The sequence below is a fragment of the Narcine bancroftii genome, chromosome 4, assembly GCF_036971445.1.
Source record: "Narcine bancroftii isolate sNarBan1 chromosome 4, sNarBan1.hap1, whole genome shotgun sequence".
Classification (NCBI taxonomy): Eukaryota; Metazoa; Chordata; class Chondrichthyes; order Torpediniformes; family Narcinidae; genus Narcine; species Narcine bancroftii.
Window position 1 is genome coordinate 177593514 of NC_091472.1, and position 23085 is coordinate 177616598.

Sequence of the window (23085 nt, forward strand, 5' to 3'; positions counted from 1 at the left end):
TCCGGATGCCGTAAATGAGTTCTTTGGAGGTACAGATAAAGTGTTGCTTCACCTGAAAGGTCAGTTTGGGACCTTGGACCGTGGTGAGGGAGGGGGTGTGGGTGCAGGTATTATACTTCCTACGACCACAGTGGAAGATACCGGGGGGCGATGGGTGGGGAGGGGGAGTGCATAAGTGAGTCACGGAGGGACCGGTCCCTACGGAATGCTGAGAGGGGAGGAGAGGAAAAATACATCTGGTGGTAGGATCCTGTAGTAAGTGCTGGAAATTTTGGCGGATAATGTGTTGGATGCTGAGGCTGGTGGGATGGTGAGTGAGGACAAGGGAGATTCTGTGTTTATTGTTTCTAGGGGCAGGGGGGGGGCTAGGGCAGATGAGCAGGGAATGGAGAAGGTGCAGGTGAGGGCTGAGTTAATAGTGGGGGAGGGGAACCCATGTTTGTGGAAGAAGGCAGACATTTCAGAGGCTGTGGACTGGAAGACCTCATCTTGGGAGCAGATGCGGCGGAGACAAAGAAATTGAGAGAAGGGGATGGAGTCCTTGCAGGGGAATTGAGGTGTAAAGGAGTTGGACATCCAACGTGAAGATGAGGCAGTCCAGATTGTGGAACCTGAAGTCTTGGAGGAGGTGGAGGGTGTGTGAGGTTTTGCGGATGTAGGTGGGGAGGGATTGAACAAGGGGAGGAAAGATGGAGTCAACGTAGGATTAAACTAGTTCCGTGGGGCAAGAGCAATGGGTCTGCCCAGATGGTTACGTTTATGTATCTTGGGTAGAAGGTAGAAACGGGAGGTGCGAGGATGGGAGACAAGGAGGTTGGTGGCCGCACCCAGAGTCAATGAGGTGAGATATGATGTTGGAGTTGGTGGCTTGATGGGTGATGGTGGGGTCTTGTGGTTAAGTGTTAGGTCTGTGCAAGTTAAAAAGTTCATTGAAGAAAAGGGAAGTATCATTTTAACAAAGTTTTGTCCATAATTTTATGAAGGTTTGGTAAATAAAAATATAAAGAGCTGAAGCCTGAATACGCCTGAGATTGTCTGATTTCGGAAGCTAATCAGGCTCAGGCCTGGCCAGTACTTGGAGGAGGAGACTGCCTCGGAACACCAGGTGCTGTAGAGGCACTGGACAAAGTGGCGACTCTCTGTCTGCCTTATGGAAGACCAAAGTTAAAGCATTTCATGTATGTAACATTCTAAATGTAGTATATTGTGACAATAATGGAACCTCTACCTGACTTCAATTACAATGAAAATCTCAAATTGAACTTCCAGAAGAACAGTCTGGTCCACATTTCGGATTGTGATGCATAGAGCAAGAAGGGAAGTAGTTTTCAACTGGAACCCACTTGTAGAAGTAAAATTTCAGATGATAAATCATTTCAAACTTGTACAGTTGGATAACATATGTATCATGTTGTGGTAATATTTAGACTCAGGGAATCACTGAAGGAAAAAGGCTCCAACCTATAACCATGATGATTAGATCTCTTCAATTGCATGCTCAATTGTCCTTTGAAATAAACAATTTCAAACATGATTCTGAGATCCTAACCGGATTGTGATCTGTGTTTTGTTTTCAGTGTGGAAGAATATTGATTTCCCTTTCTGTGAACGTCACAGTTATTTTAACCCTGCCCATTGACAGCATGAGGGTGCAGGAAATAGAAACTGAAGAAATTTCTTTCAATATAAAGAGGTTTTGCAAGATAAAAAGTCTCAGTGACCAGATTCCCTTTTGCTTCACTTTCTCTTTTACCCCTTTTACACAGTGGTTGAACGCTGGGTATTCGCCTTTCGAGAACTCTGTGAATGTATCAAAGGCGGATTGTGGGGTCTGAACTTCCCTGGCTTCGATCTGCCAAGGTAGGTAGTATCAGAATTGGAGCATATTAATATGGGACCAGTCTTAAAGGGTGAGCCGTGTTGCCATGCTTCATGTCCTGCCTCTTTTGCTCCGGGAAGCCAGCTTGTCGTGTAAAAGGACTCATGGACCTGGCTTTTCTTCTGTTCAGTGTGAACAAGCAAGCAGCTTCCAGTGACAGGTTGTGTATATGGCAATAACACGGCTTTTCAGTGTAAAAATGGCTCTTGTGATAGGTGTGCTGGACTATTGACACCATTTTGTCAGCCTTTACAAGGCAAAAAGGGAAACACATTTTGTGTATGTCGAGTGTGAAGAAAGAACCAAAGACTTGTTGATCCAAACCAAGGCTTTTGTTAACTAAAAGACTGGAGCGAATCACATGCAAGTCGACCAGTCTAGAATGACCTCGTCTGGCTAGGAGCAATCCTTTAAGACCTGCCAGTAGGTGTGGCTATGCTCTCAGCCAATCACAGTCATCCTACACTACAATCTGTACATATACACATTGGTGATAGAATCTGTACTATCACAGCAAGGCTTGAAAGGATTTATTCAATCATCTCCATTCCGGGCATAGCTTTGACAAGATGAACAACCTAATTTTAAATCTATGATTTTTGTTTACTGAGCACTTTTTTTTCTACTTTGCCCAAACCCCTTATAATTTTGTAAACTTCTTTCAGGTGTCAGAATACTCTCTCAACTCCTTTAGAAAGCAATCCCAACCTCTTGGAATTTCTACTCACAGGAATCAAAGATGGCCATGCCCAGCCTAAGGACCTCGGGACATTGACTAACAAGGTAAGTATGCACATTTTGGCTCTTGCATGCCCTGTATCCCTGTTATCGTTCGTCAAATGCAACATAAACTGCATAAATTTTATATTTTAAAAAAGTTATATGTGCGGATGGACGTAAATCACATCGGTTGCAAGTCGGGGAGTACCTATACATTGCCTTTGATAAAGATGACGTGCTTAACACAGCACCAATGTGACTAGAGCCACTCCCTCACTGTGCCAGAGGGACCTGGGTTCAAAACTTATCTTTGGTGCGGTTTTGTGTGGAGTTTGCACGTTCTTTCTGCAACTCTTTGGATTTCCTCCAGGTTCTCGGTTTTCTTCCCACCACACAAAAATTTATGGATTGCCTTTATTGGCCTCTGTAAATTTCCCCCAGGTTGTAGGAAAGTGCAAAAATCTGAGTGGAGATATTAAGAGAAAGAAAAGAGATTGAAGTGGCAATAATCTGCTTGTTGTTGATGGTCCACACAGACCGAGTGAGTCAAAGGACCAGTTTCCATTCTGTTTCACTCCATGTCTCTTTTATGTGTTTAAACATTTAGCTTTAAAATTTCATGTTCTAATTTTAATGAGCCTTTCATAGAGAGTTCTCCAAGGCTCTGGTATTCATTAATCTAAAGAACCTGAGTGGAGGATAAATGTTAACCGGGTGACTTTGGAGACACAAGAGACTGCAGAATTTGGAATATGTGACCAAAAAAAAAAGAGCTGCTGCAGGAATTCAATGGGACAGGCAACATCTGTGAAGGAAGAGAGATGGTTGACTTCTTGGTTCGAGACCAGGGGAGTGAAGTGGAGATGTCCAGTATAAGGAGGTGAGGGAGGAGATGGCAAGGCGATTCCAGGTGAGGAAGGGTTGGTGAGCAAATGGAGCCAGGTCGGGGAGGGAAGTGTGAAGATAATGACAGAGGCTGGGAGGTGATAACTCGAGTCAAGGGGTTTCAGATTATGGATTCTGTTAAGAAAGGAATGCGATAAAGAAGGATGGTGGGCAAATTGGTGAGAGGCTAGATACCCACATTTTTCCAAACCCCTTCCCCTTGTTGCCACCTACAACAAGTTCCATCTACCTATCACCATGCACTCAACCCTCTTCTAGCTTTTTAACCCTTGTAGTTTTTGACAAAAAGATTCATTGCAAAGTCAACTTGATTTAAATAATGCCATTAAATAGACTACAAGTGGAAAATTAACACTCAATATGTCTTCTTTGGTAATGTATATTATATTTCTAAATAATATTTTCTGGGCAAAAATGCTTTGCCCCTGCAGCATTTTGTTTTCAGCAAAGAACACAAATTCAGTGTGGATGAAGATTCATAACCCATGAGCTTTTACTTTTAATAGAATGAAGGAATTATCAGAAATCAGGTGCGTAGAAGGATCTGAATACATACAGGTATCATTATCATCTGAGTTTGTCAAAACAAATTGGATATGGATCTACCAGGGGAGCAGCAGAATCTCCATAAGGAAGCATGCACTTGGGATGAATTTTAATCGCCATTAATTTGACAGATTTGTTTATACGTCAGGCAAACGATCTGCTCATTGTAATTTGGTGCATGTAAGAGTGAATTTAAGGGAAAGGTGCAAATTGTCTTTCTTTCAGCTCTTTACCAAAGCAGCATTGACTAATGTAGAGATATGTTTATCCAGGCGAGCAGGGACTGCAGCTGACAAACTAATTAATAATTTTGATGAGCTGGGAGCATAAGGCCCAGACCATCTTGTCGAGCTGAGGTCATCAAAGTCTTAAGTTAGCTTCCTGCATACATGCTGATTTCTCCAAAATTAGCATAAGATGGGAAGGCTAACTACAAAAATGAACAAAGAATACAGTCTTTGAGAATATTCCATTTGTTTTAATGGATAAATAGAAAAGATCTAAATGATGGAGAATGAAGCATCTTTGGTCTCTCTTCACCAAATAAAGTTAAACCCCTGTTATCCAGAATTCTAGACTTCAAGTCAAAAGAGAGAGTGCAGTGGGGCTGCGGAAGAAATTCCAGACCTTGAAACTGAGATCCTTCATGCGTGATGGAGTGTGGAAATAAAATTTTAGATGAATTCTGAATGGATCAATTCAGTCAAGCAAGAAAGATGACACTGGACTTAGCTTTAAGTAAATACTTTCTGCCCATCTTCATGGAGAAGTAGAATTGTAAAGGAATTGGGGAAGAACTCTAGAAAACTACAGCTCGGAAAACAGGCCATTCAGCCCTTCTGGTCTGCGCTGAATCATCATTCCGCTAGTCCCATTGATCTGCACCCAGTCCGTAACCCTCCAGACCTCTCATCCATTTAACTATTCAATTTATTCTTAAAACCTGAGGGTGAGCCTACATTTAACACGTCAGAATAAAGAACTTTCCCTTAATGCTCACCCCCCCCCCCCCAACCTCTCCCCTGTCATCCTAAAGCCATGTCCTCTCATATTTATCTCAATCTAAGTGGAAAGAGCCTTTTCGCATTTACAGTCTATGCCTCTCAATCTTGTAAACCTCTATCAAATCTCCCCTCATTTTACACTCCAAAGAATAAAATCCTAACCTGTTTAATCTTTCTCCTGAAGACCCAACAACATCCTAGTATATCTTCTCTGCACTCTTTCAATCTTACTGATATCCTTCCTATAGTTTGGTGACCAGAACTGCACACAATACTCCAAATATGGCCTCACCAATGTCTTATACAATCTCACCATAACATCCCAACTCCTGTACTCAATACTTTGATTTATGAAGGCCAAGATTCCAAAAAGCTTTATTCACAACCCTGTCCACCTGTGACCTCACTTTCAGGGAATTATGTATTTGTATTCCCAGATCCCTTTGTTCCTCTGCACTCCTCAGTGACCTACCATTTATTGTGTGTGTCCTACCTTGGTTTGTCCTTCCAAAATGCAACACCTCACACTTGTCTGCATTAAATTCCATCTGCTATTTCCTGGCCCATTTTTCCAGTTGGTCTAGATCCCTCGGTGAGCTTTGAAATCCTTCCTCGCTGTCCACAACGCCTCCAATCTTAGTGTCATCAGCAAACTTGCTCATACAATTGACCACATTATCACCCAGATCATTGATATAGATAACAAACAACAATGGTCCCAACTCCAATCGATGAGGCTCACCACAGGGCTCCAGACTGAGAAGCAATCACCTACTACCTCTCTGTCTTCTCCCATTCAGCCAATTTTGAATCCATTTTACTACCTCTCCATGGATACCCAACATCTGAATGAACCTCCCATGTGGGACATTGTCAAAAGCCTTACTAAAGTTCATGTTTACAACATCCACAGCCTTTCCTTCATCTACTTTCTTGGTAACGTCCTTGAAAAACTCTTAAGATTTGTTGAACATGATCTACCCAATCACAAAACCATGCTGACTATCCTTAAGCAGCTCTTGGCTGTCTAAGTACTTGTATATATGATCTCTTAGAGCACCCTCCAATAATTTACCCACTACCAACGTCAGGCTTACCAGTCTGTAATTTCCTGGTTTACTTTTAGAGCCTTTTTTAAAAACAATGGAATAACATGGGTTACTTCCAATTCTGTGGCTAAGGTCATTTTAAACATTTCTGCCAGGGCCCCTGGAATTTCTACACTCGTCTACCCCAAAGTCCGAGGGAAAATCCTGTCAGGCCCATGGGGGAAAAGAAGAAATATTAGAAATAATCATAATGAGGATATATTAAAAGAACTACAAAAATAAGAGAAGCAAGAGAAAAATAGGCATTCTGCAACCCACCAAATGTTGTTGACTGTCCCTTGAATAACTTTCCTTCCATCATTATTAGGCTTGAATTACTTGGTCTATTCCTCTCCCTGATTGAACAATGTTGCTATTAATAGTGGCCACAGCTATGCCTGATAACCAATTTGAGCTAGAGCACCATAGGGTCCCTTGTTGTTGCTATATATCAATGCATTCCAAACAAATGTTGGGCTAAGGCCAATAAATTTTTAGATCATGCCATTATTGGCAGTGGGATTAATGGTCAGGAAAGTTTCAGGCAAATAGTCTATTAGCTATACATAAACATGCTAAACCGGTGTTCTTTCTAAAGAAATATGATGGCAAGAATTTGGGGAGGGCAAACAAGGCAAGGTGATACCCAATAAATAGAAGAATAACAGCATAAAGGAAAGGAGGAAATTCGGGTGCATTTTCACAGAAAACTGTAGTCAGCCACACTGGTGGATGAAACAGTTAAAGGCATATACAATAATAAGGCAAAGAACACAAGAACAATAAGATAATTCTGGAATAGTATGAAAGACTAGTTTGTCACAGTTAGAGGCATGAATACTGTTTGGGTCACCATGGTACAGAAAAGATGTGATGTGCATGAAGGAGATTTGTGTGAATGTTTCCAGGGCAAACAAATGACAGTTTTAAGTCTGGGACTCACCAGAATTGTTTTCTTTGGAACAGAGGAAGCCAAAGAAAAATATAATCAATTTGTCTGGATTATGAGAGATTGAGATAGGGTAAAGAGGAAGGCTGTACTACGCTTGGCAGCAAGGTCAATAACTAGGCAGCACAGATGTATATTAATTAATACTGTAGAAGAATTAGAGGGGAGTAGAGAAACAAGTTTTTCAGTCAGTGAACATTAGCGACCTGGAACTTGGGTTGAAAATGTAATTGAGACAGTAATCATGTTTAAATGTACATGAATGAGTACTTCAAAGATTTGTCAGTGGAATTAGTCCAGAGTCCCTTTACTGCCAGCATGAATACAATGTCCTGAATGCCTGACTTCCCTTCCATGCTGTCTTTTTTTATGATGCTATGATCTTATGAAACTTGTGATCAGCTTGAGGCCTATGGTTCGGAAACAAGATAGAATTGTTGGTGGGAATGCAATATACAATATATTTAGCTGGAGGAAATTATAGTTCATCAGGATTGGGATGATTCTGATAAAACAAAGATTGCAGTAATTTAAAGAGAAACTTTGGAGGGATAAGGGATCAAAGTGTGTTTTGTGATTGATGTTAAAACGTTAAAGTTGCAAATGACCTCACCTTGGTATCTTTCTGGCTTACGACTAAGTGCTGGCTCACTCTGATCTAATCAAGGACTTTTTCTTCCCATTCAGTCTGGCAAAGAGTGGAGCATATTAGTGTTCAGGGCAGAGAATAACATTGAACAGTAATCACATCTTTAAGAAAAGTGATTTCTTGCAAATCAGTCTGTGTCAATTTTGTTCTTTATAATTTTACTATCACTCCAAATATATGAGTAAATATTTTTTTCACTAATCTGAGGCTTATTTTTCAAGCAAAAGTTTAGGCTTCATTACAGGTTATTATTCTAGACCTGCAGCTTCACAATAGTCATAGTTATTTGGCATGGAAACAGGCCCTTCAGCCCAACTTGCCCTTGCCAACTGAGCTAGTACCATATCCCTTAGAGTAATTTAACAAGTATAATGTATAAAAATTCAGGAAACGTGTGCACAATCTCCTTGTGAAGGAGTAAAAAAAAATTATTGCAGGTCTGAATATTATTTGCAGTTCATTTTTTAAAAATAAGTATGGTTTATTACCCATTCTCAGATGGGTGGCAGTGAGATGTGATGTGCAATATTTTGCACAACAGTACTTTCTAACCTAGTGCTGAGTCAATTTTGATCTTGGCATAACCAAATAATTAGTGTGTTGTTTTCTTTACCAAAAAGGATTTCAAATTATTTCCAAAGTAAATTTTAAATCCGTAAGGTTCGTTAATGCTGCCTTTTTTTAAAAAAATTCTAGCTTTTGTTTACAAGGCCAAATTCAGATCCCTGCATTCAGGACAGGGTTTGGCCAGAATCCCACAGCATGTGGTCTTGATTTTCATTTTATCACCAAATTAAAATATTCCTTCCATTCATTAATCCAGAGATAGATTAAGTTATGATTTCTTTTAATTTTTACATACAACTAGTATTCAAAAACTCCCTGCATGAAAAATGAAACATTTGTAAAGCTAAGGAATAGGAGCAGAGATATAGAACAAATGAATATCACTTTCGGAGAACCAGCTCAGGCAATAAGCATGAAGTGGTTTCTTATCCTGACGAGGTTAGTCTGGAACCTGAAAAAGATGAGCATGTGAAATAGGAGCCCATCTTACTTTTGATCTTAAGCCAAACTTAAGAGGAGCTTAGCAGGTCAAGCAGCAGCGGGATAAAAAGAATGATCAACATCTTGAACCAAAACTTCATCAGGACGAAGAGTTCCAGCTTGAAATGTCAACCATTCGGTTTCTCCCACTGGTACGGCTTGATCTGTTGACTTCCTCTGCAGATTGTGTTTGGCTTGAGATTTCAGGATCTGTGTGTCTCCTCTTTTGTTTTGAACCAACTCACCTAGGTTTTAACTGAAGCATGGTAAATGATGTGACCAATCTGCTTGGGTCAGTTGTTGAAGTTGCATTCTTCTTTCTCTTTTCATTAATACTGACTTGGCTTCAAAGGAGTTGTGTTTGGAAAGTATCAGGTTTGGTGGGTTCACAGAGAGATGAGTCTGGACACAAGTGTTACAATCAAAGGTAACTATTGAACACATAGGAAAATGTCAAAAAATTGCTCTACTGCTAAACAACTATATAGACATTCACATCGGACCCAGGTTGGACTCTGATACCAGTGGCTGCCTATCTTCTACACGCCCCTGCATGTGTACACATTTCACAGATGGGGACTTTCAAACACACTCCCAATTCCCTGTAACAAAGGGGGTGTGGCTATCTGCAAGCACTGATCTATCACAATACTACAGCTTCACTTGAGTGTAGTGACCTGGCTTGGAGCAATTGTCTGGGACTTAGACCAAGAGGCAGAGAAAGAAATGTGGTGTTTAAAGTTTTATACTGTTCTGAGCTGGGCGTCTGGCCAATTATGACACTGAATCATTTAAATGAGCAAATGGTAAGGTGTGCACTAATGGGTGGCCAAAGTCCAACCTTGATTGGCAGGTGATGTGACTTCCAAATAAGTTTCAGACAAGGAGGTCATGTGACTATCTACAATCCAAAATGTTCCAGACAGGGAGCCCATGTGTTCCTCATTCATCAACATGTGACAAAGGGCCATGGAAAACCTGCATGGTAAAAGAAGAAATGAATCCATGATGTAAATAATGTTTGTGGGCAGAGGGATTGCAAAATCTGCTGGATAATCAACCCCTCCAACAAATCCTCAATCATCCAGTAAATTTAATTCTTACAACTCCTCTCCTCTCCATCTACAACTGGCTTGCACAATCACTCCCTCGCTTGCCTCCCCCAGCCGTGACTGGGTACCCTCACATTGCTCCTGCAATGTCTTGTCTTGCAGTTTCCAAATCCCACTCGAGCACGTTTACTTCTCCTCAACCCAGCCATGACCCGGCCCTGCAGACCTTTTTCCTTTGATAAAGTCAGAATGATGTCAATCAAATTTGCTTCTGGGTGCAAAGTTAACAAAAAAAAACACCACCCTTATAATCAAACCTGCAAATATTTGAGGAACCCTTTCCGCTCCCAACATCAATTTATGACTCATTCTGGTTGTACATAGGCTGAGCTATGTCATCATGAGAGATTATGGAGAACTTCTGAGAAATTAATAATCTGACTTGAAAGGAGGCAAATCGTGAGAACAGCCAATATCTCGTAAAGCGATAAATGGAAATAACTGAAATGAATCCTAAAGAGCATGTATTGTTTTTTTTTAAAAAAAGGCAAATCTAGAGGATTGGTACAATGCAAGTTCTGACAGTCAGGCATTTGAGCTGATAAAGGATGACTTTGGAATTGAGTGCCAGTCTGAAGGGGCCTTCTGTCCATCATCTGCAAGCAATGCCTTCACAATCAAGACGACAAATTTGTTGCAGAGATGCCAATTGCAATGCATACGCACCAGCCTCCCCTAATCCATACTGATGGAACCTGTGGATTGTGCAGAATAATATCCAGGAAGTACAGAGAACTCGAGGAGGAGTGGGGAAAAATGTAGCGAAATTAAATCTGAAAGAAAAGCAGGAATATATTGGAAATGCTCAGGTTAGGTTGCATTTGTGGAAAGAAAAATATGGTTTTGCCAGAGACTATTCTAATGGGTTTATCAAAGTTCATCAGCCTGTGTACATGTATAAAGTGATACATATTATTAAATATATTATGCAGTTAGTTCATATATTTTCATCTACCACACTAGTTCTGCATGTTTTTCCTGATAATGATTAGTCAAATGGGTCCTCATCCCAAGGAACCATTTTTTTCAATTTTAATTGTATTTATTGCTACTAAAATACATCCTTCTTTCCCACCCCCCTCAAAAAATGGGCTATTTGAAATGTTACAAATGGATGAGCATGTCACAATTGTTACTGTAGCAAAACATAATCAAATACATTGTATATTGTCTAAACCAGGGTTACAAGAATTATAATACAAATTAAAACTTTTAAACTCTGGTCAATTATGAACATTTTTTAAAAAAACCAAAGCATTAAAATGATGAAAATTTACAAGCAGAACACAAATTTTCAAATTTTAAATCTTCAAGGTTTCGGATGCTTTGCATGAAATAATCAAATACAGCATTGCCAAAATGATTGCAAGTCACTTCCAAGTGTCAAGATGTGGCCCACTCTATATGAGATTATAGAGTGGGCCACTTTATATGACAATAGCTGACATGTAGACAAGCTTACAGCAGTGTTGTCAATTCAAACAGATACTTTAAAATACATGTACAGATGAGTACCCTGCTTAACATTTAATGGACTGATGTAGCCTGAACACTCAGGAGGGACTTAAACCTCTACTTTAACAAAAGGACATTTGCTCAAATTGCTTTGGGAACTAGTGCAAATCTCTGTCCTCCCTCATGTTGCGAATTTGACACGAAACCCTGGCCCCTCAGCTGCAACACAAACGTGGAACAAATCATCTCTTGGCTTGGAGAAACTGGTTGTGAGGGAGAGGGCGAGTCATGTTGCCACTTGCCCCTGGGATGTTGGACTCAGGACTGCACCCCCTCCCACCAGTATGCAACTGCCAACACCCACTCCCTGCACGGACACACTTTGAAGACTCTGGTCTCTTCCCCCATCATCTGTTGGATGCCCAGCAACGGTTATCTCCTTGTATTTGGCCGCACAGCTCTTGAAGATCATGACAAATGAGACTAGGAGCTGGCAGGTCTATCACAAAGCAGATGCTGCAAACCCCAGCAATGGCCTGCACTCATTCTACTGATCATGGTGCAGTCCTGAGCTCCACATTGCACTAGTGAGGGCCATGCCACTCAACCAACCTACCAAAAATCAAACCATACAAGCATTTCCATTACACAGAGCCATGGGTGATTCTCTACTGTGGATAACTAAGGGTTCAAGCCATGTTCCCAGCAGAGCAGCGCTGTCATAATGTGTCTCTCCACAAATGATCTTTTTAGCTCTTGTTCCTGGCACACATGCAAAGCAATGTACCAGAGTTATGAAAATACCAGCTTCATCGCCCAGTTATAGTAAAATACCATCTACAATAAACACATTGGATTGAATGTAAACCTTTTTAGTTCTCCAAATTTTTTTTAAAGAGTCACACTGAATGGTAACAGGCCCTTTTGGGCCTTAAGCTGCCTGATTGCATCCATTTAACCCTCAGTAAGTTTTCAATGGTGGGAGGAAATCAGTGCCCCTAGAAGAAACCCATGCAGATACAGGGAGAATGTACAAATTTCTTAAGTCAGCGCAGGATTTGAACTCTGGTCGCTGGCACTAACATCATTGCAATAACCTCCACTGTAACTGTGCTGACCCAATGTTGACTCAACAATCATTCGAGTTCAAGGGCCAGAAAGTGCTGCAGTTTGTTCTTTCATGCTTCTTTTGGCTAAACATAATGTTAGTTTTAAATCTTCATGAGGCTCAAAGTTTAACCAGCACCATCCTTACTTAAGGAAAAATGGCCATGCTGCAGCACCAACTGTAGTTAGTTGTCAACCACTGATTGCTCGGATTTTTTTTAAATGAACCCACTCAACACCACAATTCCAAAGGCAAGTTTTCAGATCAAGTCCAGTGAATCAGTGTTTTTTTTTAGTTTATAGAAACAACTTGATATTTTGGATCACTTTACACAAAATAGAAGGTTGATTCCATAGACCAAGATTTTCTCATTCCAATTAATTCGATTAAATCCATGTTAAAACTGAGATCTGAGAGGATTTCTTCCTGACTATTGTATTCAAACTGACTCCATGAAATTTTATTTACCTGCAGCTGTGAATTGGTCCGTTACACTGTGTTCTAAGCTCCACTGTAGGGCAGCCTTCCCATTACCTAGAACAACAAGGACCATCTTCTGGAATGCATCTGATATAACTGCAGTTTTTTTTTGAGTCCTTCCAGGCATCAATGCACAATTTAATGGATCTGTGGCATCTTGGGTTTCAGATGTCTCAGAAATCCCAATACTTCTGCAACACACATCATAATGTTTGAATTTAACTTCCATAATGCAAAGGTATTTTCTCAGTACCTGCACCATTTCTTGTGAGTTCTCTTCACATCCATCTGTATCAGAAATCTTCTGTAGCGACCCTGTACATCATGCTCTACTGAGCAAGGGCAGCCTGAATCACTGGGTCTGCCTTGGCAGTCCTGCTTGGGCAGGAGTTAGAAATGGATGTTCTAGGTTGGGAGAAGGCAGCGGGAGACTCAGGAGAAGAGCTCCATGGCAGTCTGCAAAGATAATTGCCTGTTCAGTGACAGCACGAATATGTGTCCAAAACCCAGCATTTGACACGTCAGTAGGATGAAGAGATTTTCAAGCACAATTATGTGACTGGACCATTTATTGGAACCAAGGAAGTAATTAGCCAATTCCTGGCATTTAATATTGTTTGGTTCTCTCGAAACTCTGCCATCGATCGCTGCTTTGTGCACATTTGAACCTTCAAGGCGGACTCTTGAAATAAACACTGGTCGTTTGTAACTTTCTGTGCTGTGTTGGCACTCAGCGTTGAATAATAAATATTTTAAAAATATTTTATTTTGATTTTTCATTATTAAACTGGAGACCACATTATTGGTTGTTACAGAGCATGTCAATGTCAACCAGTAGTTTACTTGTATATGATTCCTCTGTGTTTTTATCCAGTTAACAAACGTTTGTCCCATTCTAAATTTTTCCAGAACTTTAAAAGAGGAAAGGACATTCTAGCTGATCAAAGACCTTTTCTGCACCTAGCAAGACTCTAATGCTTGGATCTTGTTTTGTCTGTGCCACATGTATAATGCTGAATAGTTTATTTAAGTTATTGGGGGAGTGTCTTTTCATAATGAAGCCCACTTGGTCTGTATCTATCAGTTTAGGGAGATATTGACCCAAACTGTTGGCAAGTCCCATGTCCATTATTTTGTAGTCTGTATTTAATAATGATATGGGTCTGTATGAAGATGGCTTTGTTGGGTTCCTCTTTTTTAAAAAAAGGTATCACCACAACCATGGCTGTTGAAAAAGACTCCGGGAGAGTCTGCGTCTCTGCCGCCTGGCTCACTACCCCCATTAACAATGGAGTCAGTAAATCTTTAAATTTCTTTAATTCTGAGGGGGAAGCCATCCTCTCCCAGAGACTTGTTTGTTCGAAAGGTTCCCAAGGCCTGTTCAATTTCTGCATTAGAGACTGGGGCATCTAATTCCATCTGGTCTTCTTGGACCAGTCACGGCAGCTCAATCCTCGCCAGGATTTTATTCAATTTTATTCATATATCTTGGTGCCTCAGATGTATACAATTTCTCATAATAGATTTTTAAGGTGTCATTAATTTCTCTTGGATTGTGTGTTATCTAGTCCGGCCCCGATTGACCCGCATTAATTATCCTCAGTTTCCTCTGCTGTTAGTTGCCATGCCAATATTTTGTGTTTTTTCTACCTTATTCGTAATATCTTTGCTTGGATCACAAGAGCATTTTTTCCACTTTGTATGTTTGCAGTGTTATATTTAAACTTCTTATTTTGCAATTCCAGATATTTCTCATTTTATCCCAAATTTTGGTATTCTTTTTCCCATTTTGTGATCTCCTGTTCCAGTGTCTCCAGCTATCTTAGGTGTTTAAACAAAATACTATTAATGTATGAAATTATTAGCCCCCTTAGGTAGGCCTTTACTGTATTCCAGAGTAAAAATTTGTTATCCATTGAGGGGTAGTTTGTTTCACAGAACAGGGCAATTTGTCCTCTTGCAAAGGAGCAGAAGTCTGGATTTCTCAACAATGTAGCATTAAGGCGCCATATCTATGCATTTGCCTGCTTTTCAGACATTGTTATCTGTAGAGTTAGTGGTGAGTGATCTGATACTAGCCTTGCTAAATATTCCAACTCAAGGACTCTGCTCTCCAATCGGGCAGACATCAAAAAGTATTCAATTTTGGTGTGAGAATCATGGAGTTTTGAGTAGAAGGAATAGTCCCTGGCCTGTGGGTTCCTCTGTCTCAGTATGTCTATCAAGTTTAATTCTTTCATTAAGGCCAGAGTGGTTTTTGCCACTTTAGATCTCACCAATGTCTTTGTTGCTTTATCTAGAATGGGGTCCAGGCAAAAATTTAGAACTCCACCCATCTATGTATTCTGTTTACCCTCTACCGCCCTTACAAAAGCATTTTGCATGAACTGCTCATCATCAAAGTTTGGTGCATAGAGGTTTAGTAGTGTCCATGGTTCTGAGTATAGTTGGCAGTACACCATTACAAATCTCCCAGCCAGGCCTGTATCATCACCACCACCAGAACTCTTTTATGTATTAAAATGGCTACCCCCTTAGCTTTGGAAGTTCAGGAGAAGGAGATTACCTGCCCCATCTGGTCCCTTACAAGTTTATCATGCTCCTTTTTCATCAAATGTATTTCCTGTAAAAATATTATATCTGCTTTCAGTTTCTTGTTTAAGGTGTGCCAGGACCTTCCTCCTTTTTATGGGGCTGTTTAAGCCATTCACATTAATACTGTTAAATATTCATTTGTGTTTATATATCTTTTCACCTTCACAGCACCCTCGTTCGATAGCCTTGAATGGCTCCTTTGCTGTGCCTTTCTGCTGTTCAGTCTCTCCATGTCGACATCCATACCAGGCAGAAAAAAAGTGAAGATAGACACAAAAGCACAATCCCTTCCCCCTTCTCCCCATAAACTAGTCTAAATAAAACAAAATAAACCTTAAAAACCCTGTATATCGATGTTCACAAACAAAGCATCAAAAATATTCTCATCTTCTGTTTTGGCACTTCTCCTCTACTCCTGCTCCATTTCCCCTCCTATTATGAGTCTACTTGTGTTCCATCTTTCTTGCTCGATATGCACTGCCACCTTGCATAGTATCTTCCGCCTCAAGCTCCCATATTTTTCCCATTTACAGATTAAAAAAAAACAAGTAAAAATATATAATTCTCCATTCCCTCCAATCATTATAGAACTTTATCAAACCCCGGTTACTCTGTCCAGCAATGTCCATAATTGTGTTAATTGTTTTTTTTTTTAAAAATGAGTCAATAGTTGTAGAACTCTTTTCTTTGGCTTGGCTTCGCGGACGAAGATTTATGGAGGGGTAATGTCCACGTCAGCTGCAGGCTCGTTTGTAGCTGACAAGTCCGATGTGGGACAGGCAGACACGGTTGCAGCGGTTACAAGGGAAAATTGGTGGGTTGGGGTTGGGTGTTGGGTTTTTCCTCCTTTGTCTTTTGTCAGTGAGGTGGGCTCTGCGGTCTTCTTCAAAGGAGGTTGCTGCCCGCCAAACTGTGAGGCGCAAAGATGCACGGTTTGAGGTGATATCAGCCCACTGGCAGTGGTCAATATGGCAGACACCAAGAGATTTCTTTAGGCAGACCTTGTACCTCTTCTTTGGTGCACCTCTGTCACGGTGGCCAGTGGAGAGCTCGCCATATAACTTGATCTTGGGAAGGCGATGGTCCTCAATTCTGGAGACGTGACCTACCCAGTGCAGTTGGATCTTCAGCAGCGTGGATTCGATGTTGTCGGCCTCTGCCATCTCGAGTACTTAGATGTTAGGGATGAAGTCGCTCCAATGAATGTTGAGGATGGAGCGGAGACAACGCTGGTGGAAGTGTTCTAGGAGCCGTAGGTGATGCCGGTAGAAGACCCATGATTTGGAGCCGAACAGGAGTGTGGGTATGACAACAGCTCTGTATACGCTAATCTTTGTGAGGTTTCTCAGTTGGTTGTTTTTCCAGACTCTTGTGTAGTCTTCCAAAGGAGCTATTTGCCTTGGCGAGTCTGTTGTCTATCTCGTCGATGCTTGCATCCGATGAAATGGTGCAGCGAGATAGGTAAACTGGTTGACCGTTTTGAGTTTTGTGTGCCCTATGGAGATGTGGGAAGGGCTGGTAGTCATGGTGGGGAGCTGGCTGATGGAGGACCTCAGTTTTCTTCAGGCTGACTTCCAGGCCAAACATTTTGGCAGTTTCCGCAAAACAGGACGTCAAGCGCTGAAGAGCTGGCTCTGAATGGGCAACTAAAGCGGCATCGTCTGCAGAGAGTAGTTCACAGACAAGTTGCTCTTGTGTCTTGGTGTGAGCTTGCAGGTGCCTCAGATTGAAGAGACTGCCATCCATGCGGTACCGGATGTAAACAGCGTCTTCATTGTTGAGGTCTTTCATGGCTTGTTTCAGCATCATGCTGAAGAAGATTGAAAAGAGGGTTGGTGCGAGAACACAGCCTTGCTTCACGCCATTGTTAATGGAGAAGGGTTCAGAGAGCTCATTGCTGTATCTGACCCGACCTTGTTGGTTTTCGTGCAGTTGGATAACCATGTTGAGGAACTTTGGGGGTATCCGAGGCGCTCTAGTATTTGCCAAAGCCCTTTCCTGCTCACAGTGTCGAAGGCTTTGGTGAGGTCAACAAAGGTGATGTAGAGTCCTTTGTTCTGTTCTCTGCACTTTTCTTGGAGCTGTCTGAGGGCAAAGACCATGTCAGTAGTTCCTCTGTTTGCGCGAAAGCCGCACTGTGATTCTGGGAGATCATTCTCGGCGACACTAGGTATTATTCTATTTAGGAGAATCCTAGCGAAGATTTTGCCTGCAATGGAGAGCAGCGTGATTCCCCTGTAGTTTGAGCAGTCTGATTTCTCACCTTTGTTTTTGTACAGGGTGATGATGGCATCATGAAGGTCCTGAGGCAGCTTTCCTTGGTCCCAGCAGAGCTTGAAAAACTCATGATGTTTGGCATGCAGAGTTTTGCCGCCAGCCTTCCAGACCTCTGGGGGGGATTCCATCCATACCTGCTGCTTTGCCACTTTTCAGTTGTTCAATTGCCTTATATGTCTCTTCCCGGGTGAGGACCTCATCCAGCTCTAGCCTTAGGGGCTGTTAAGGGAGCTGGAGCAGGGCGGATTCTTGGACTGAGCGCTTACGAGGCTCTAAAGGCTGTGTACGGCCCCTCACCCCAAGTCCAAAGCCCGCTGCGCAGCTCAGACGGCAAAGTCCTCCTCAGTGACAAGATCTCCATCCTCAACCGAGTTGTAGAACTATAATGGGTGTAATGAGCCCCCTTTGTCTCAGTTACTTAGGCATTCCATCCCTAGTTTCTTAAGAGGGCTTAATTTAGCCTGTGTTTTGTAGGCTTACACACTTTCCAGTAGCTCTCAGGCACATCACATAGCTTCCCGCGGTTCCTTGAAATGCTTCCTCTCCCCTCCAGGCACCATAACCTTTAGGGTGGCTGGGAACAGCATTGCATATTAAATTTTTTTTTGTTTCTCGACTTGGTCAAATTCTTTTCTTTGTTTAAGCAGCGCAGAGCTGAGGTCGGGGAAGAACATCAATCTTCTCTGCCCCCCCCCCCCCGGCCCCTAGAAATTCCTGTCTCCCTTGATTGGGTCACCGCTGCCCTTTGCACCATTGCACCATTTCCTGGTCCCAGCTACTAATAAACTGTATCAGAACCGGCCTCAGTTGTTGATTTGGGGTGGGGCAGGGGCCGAATGTCCAATGGGCCTTTTCTATGGCTAGTGGGCCACTGAATTATTCTCTCCCCAACACTTCTGGGATCCAATGTTGGAAGAACTCCACTGGGTCCTTCCCTTCCTCCCCCACTTTCAGCCTCAATAGTCTAATATTATTGCGCTGATTATAATTTTCCAGTTATTCCAACTTATCGGTTAGTTTTTATTTGATGACCCACACGTTGGCTGTGCTAGGAACATAGGAAGTAGGAACAGGAGTAGGCCAAAAATGGCCCATCGAGCCTGCTCTGCCATTCAATACGATCATGGCTGATCTAATTTATGACCTAACTCCACCTACCTGCCTTCTCCCCACATCCCCTAATTCCTCTATCATGTAAAAATTTATCTAACCGAATTTTAAATATGTTTAATGAAGCAGCCTCAACCACTTCCCTGGTTAGAGAATTCCAAACATTCACTACTCTCTGGGAAAAACTATTTTTCCTCATCTCTGTCCTAAATTTACTTCCCCGAATCTTGAGACTGTGTCCTCTGGTTTTAGTTTCCCCGGCCAGCTCAAAAAACCTACATCTATCCTATCCATACCCTTCTTAATCCTACATGTTTCGATAAGATCTCCTCTAATTCTTCTGAACTCGAGCGATACAATCCTAGACAATTTAATCTTTCATCATAAGTCAACCCCTTCATCCCAGGGATCAACCTAGTAAACCTCCTCTGGACCGTCTCCAAAGCCAGTATATCCTTCCTCAAATATGGAGACCAGAACTGGACACAGTACTCCAGGTGCGGTCTCACCAGTACCTTGTACAATTGCAACATTACCTCCCTACTCCTGAATTCAATTCCTCTAGCGACGAAGGCCAACATTTCATTTGCCTTCTTAATAACCTGCTGCACCTGCAACCTAACTTTTTGCGATTCATGCACAAGCACTCCCAAGTCCCTCTGCACAACACCATGCTGTAGTTTTTCACCCTTTAAATAATATTCAGCTCTTTCATTTTCTTGCCAAAGTGGATAACCTCACACTTACTAACATTGTACTCCATCTGCCAGACCTTTGCCCACTCATCCAGCTTAACTATATCCCTCTGCAGACTCTCCACATCCTCATTACAATTTGCTCTTCCACTCAATTTGGTGTCATCCGCAAACTTGCCTACACCACATTTTGTCCCCTTCTCCAAGTCATCAATGTAAATGATGAACAGTTGTGGGCCTAACACTCTCTGCCAACCTGAAAAACTCCTATTTATCCTGACTCTCTGCTTCCTGTCAGACAACCAATTTTCAATCCAGGCCAATATACTTCCCTGGACTTCACTTTGCTGTAACTTACTGATAAGTCTTTGTGCGGCACCTTATCAAACGTTTTCTGGAAATGCAAATATACAACATCAACCTGTTCCCCTCTATCCAATGCACCCATTATATCCTCAAACAATCCTAACAAGTTTGTCAAACAAGATCTTCCCTTTCTAAAACCATGCTGCATCTGCCTGATTGAACCCTTACGTTCCAAAAGTTTCACTATTTCATCTTTAATGACGGCTTCAAGCATTTTTCCAACTACAGTCGTCAAGTGAATTGGCCGATAATTTCCAGTCTTCTGCCTACATCCCTTCTTAAAAAGTGGCGTGACATTTGCTGTCTTCCAGTCTGCCGGGACCTGCCCAGAATCCAAGGAAGTTTGGTATATGACCACCAATGCATCAACTATAACTTCTGTCATTTCCTTCAGAACCCTTGGATGCATATCATCAGGAACAGGTGATTTGTCTGGCTTTAGTCCCATTAGTTTCTCCATCACTACTTCCTTTGCAACAACTATTTTATCAAGGCCCTCCCCAACATTTGCATCCTTAACTCCGCACTTGGGCATGCTGGACGTGTCTTCCACCGTGAAGACTGACACAAAATATTTGTTCAATGCCTCGGCCATTTCCTCATTTTTTGCTACCAGTTTTCCTTTCTCATTCTCCAAGGGTCCTATGTTAACTCTAGCCACCCTCTTCCGTTTTATATATTTATAAAATATTTTGCTTTCTCTTTTTATATTTTGTGCCAATTTACTTTCATAATCCTTTTTCCCATTTCTTATTATCTGCTTTGTAACCCCTTGTTGTCTCTTAAAGTTATCCTAATCTTCCAGTTTCCCACTGCTCTTTGCAACTTTGTACACCTGCGCCTTCAATTTTATACTCTCCTTTATTTCCTTTGTTAACCACGGTTGATTTTTCCCTCCCTTGCTGCCCTTTTTCCTGACCGGAATATATTTTTGTTGAGCATTACAAAATATTTCTTTGAAAATCTTCCACTGTTCCTCAACTGTTTCATCAATTAGCCTGTGCTCCCAGTCCACTGCCCAATTCCTCCCTCATCCTATGGTAGTCACCCCTGTTTAAGCATAATATATTAGTTTTAGATCTAACTATTTCCCCTTCCATCTGAATGAGAAATTCAATCATACTATGATCGCTATTTCCCAGATGGTCTCTGACTATTACATCATTTGCTCTACCTATCTCATTGCACAACAGTAGATCCAGGAGAGTATTTTCTCTTGTTGGTTCCTTAACAAACTGCTTAAGAAAGCTATCACAGATGCATTCTATGAAGTCCTCTTCCAGACTCCCATGACCAACTTGATTTTCCCAATCTATGTGGAAGTTAAAGTCCCCCATGACTACTGCCGTATCATTATTACATGCCTCACTTATCTCTCTATTTATTTCCTGTGCCACTAAACTATTGTTATTTGGTGGGCGATAGATAACACCCACCAATAATTTTTTCCCTTTGTTATTCTTTATCTCTACCCAAATGGACTCAACATTATGCTCTTTAGATCTTACATCATCCCTCACTACTGCCTGGAGCTCATCTTTGATTAAGAGTGCAACTCCACCTCCCTTACCATCCTGTCTATCTCTTTGCACCACCTGATACCCTTGAAAGTTTAATTCCCATTTAGGGTCACCTTATAGCCATGTTTCCGTGATGGCTACCAAATCATAGGCATGGGTACCGATTTGCGCCTCAAGTTCACTAACCTTATTTCTAATAGTGTGGGCATTCAGATAAAGTGCCCTTATGGTCTTTGTCCTTTTAATATCTAGTGACTTCTGTAACCTTTTCTTTTGATTTTTCTGCCCATTATTTTTCTTTGAAATTTTCTTAAGACTATCATTGACCCGAAAACTCACTGCAGCATCTGATTTTTTACTTTCTCCTCCCAACATTACTTTTCCTATTTTACTTTTCCTGGCCATTACTTTATCTTCCCTATCCTTTTCCCTATCACTCAGGTTCCCATACCCCTGCCAAATTAGTTTAAACCTTGCCCCATTGCTGTACCAAACATACTTGCCAAAATGTTGACACCTTTTGGATTTAGGTGCAACCCGTCCCTCTTGTAAAGATCATGCCTTCCCCAAAAGAGATCCCAATGATCCAAGAAGCCAAATCCTTGCCTTGTACACCAGCCCCTCAGCCACACGTTCATTTTCCTTATCCTTACATTCTTTTCATCACTTGCATTTGGAACAGGTAGTAATCCCGAGATCACCACCCTAGTGTTCCTGTCTTTCAGCTTTTGTCCCAGCTCACTGTAATACCTTTTCATTACCTCCTCCCTTTTCTTGTCAATGTTGTTTGTACCCACATGTACCAAGACATCAGGCTGCTCTCCCTCTCCTCTCAGAATATTTTGGACCCGATTTGTGATATCTCGTACCCTTGCACCAGGGAGGCAGCACACCATGCGGGTATACTTATCTGGCTCACAGAACCTCCTGTTTGTACCCCTGACAATGGAGTCCCCAATAACTACTGCATTTCTCCTTTTCCCTTTCTTTTGCACCACTCTGCCAGGCTCATTGCCATTGACCTGGTGCACATGGCCATCTTCTGTCCGGTCAGCTCCCTCAACAGAATCTAACACAACATAACTGTTGCTGAGTGGGATAGTCACTGGTGTGCTCTCCTTTTTTCTTGCTTTTTGCTTTCCCCCCTTGACGGTTTCCCACTTACCTGACATGGGTTCTGGAGTATTTATCGCCCTGAAAGTTGAGTCGATTAACTCCTCACTCTCCCTTTCAAGCCGCAGGTCATTAATCTGCAACTCCATATCCCTAATTCGCTCCCTTAGTAACTGCATCTCGGTACACCTGGTGCAGATGTGGGCATTTGGGAGGGTGGATGTCACCCATTGTTCCCACATCTGACACCCAGTACAGAGCACTAACCCTATTGGCATGACTCTGAATACGAAGGCAAATAACTCAGCTTACCTTTTCTCCTTGCCTGCTTTCGCCGAAGCCTGATAAGCCAAAGCCAGGAAGTCTCACTCCTTCACTGCTCCACTCCTCGCTGGCCGTTCCCTCCCCTTTCACTCCTTTTATTGGCCCCTTGACCAATTGACCCTGTCACTTTCAGCAAGCTCCT

The 23085-nt window shown here is 41.9% G+C and overlaps 1 long non-coding RNA gene and 1 pseudogene across 1 annotated transcript; one reads left to right on the top strand and one right to left on the bottom strand.

The window, feature by feature from the left end:
* The first annotated feature begins 1659 nt into the window (after positions 1–1659).
* LOC138759991 (uncharacterized) lies at positions 1660–11076 on the top strand. The gene is made up of 3 exons (XR_011355304.1): positions 1660–1860; positions 2545–2662; positions 10388–11076. It is a non-coding gene; the product is annotated as an uncharacterized lncRNA (long non-coding RNA).
* A 901-nt stretch (positions 11077–11977) lies between these two features.
* Positions 11978–22798, bottom strand: LOC138762401 (RAD52 motif-containing protein 1-like; annotated as a pseudogene).
* Between the last annotated feature and the right edge of the window lie 287 nt (positions 22799–23085).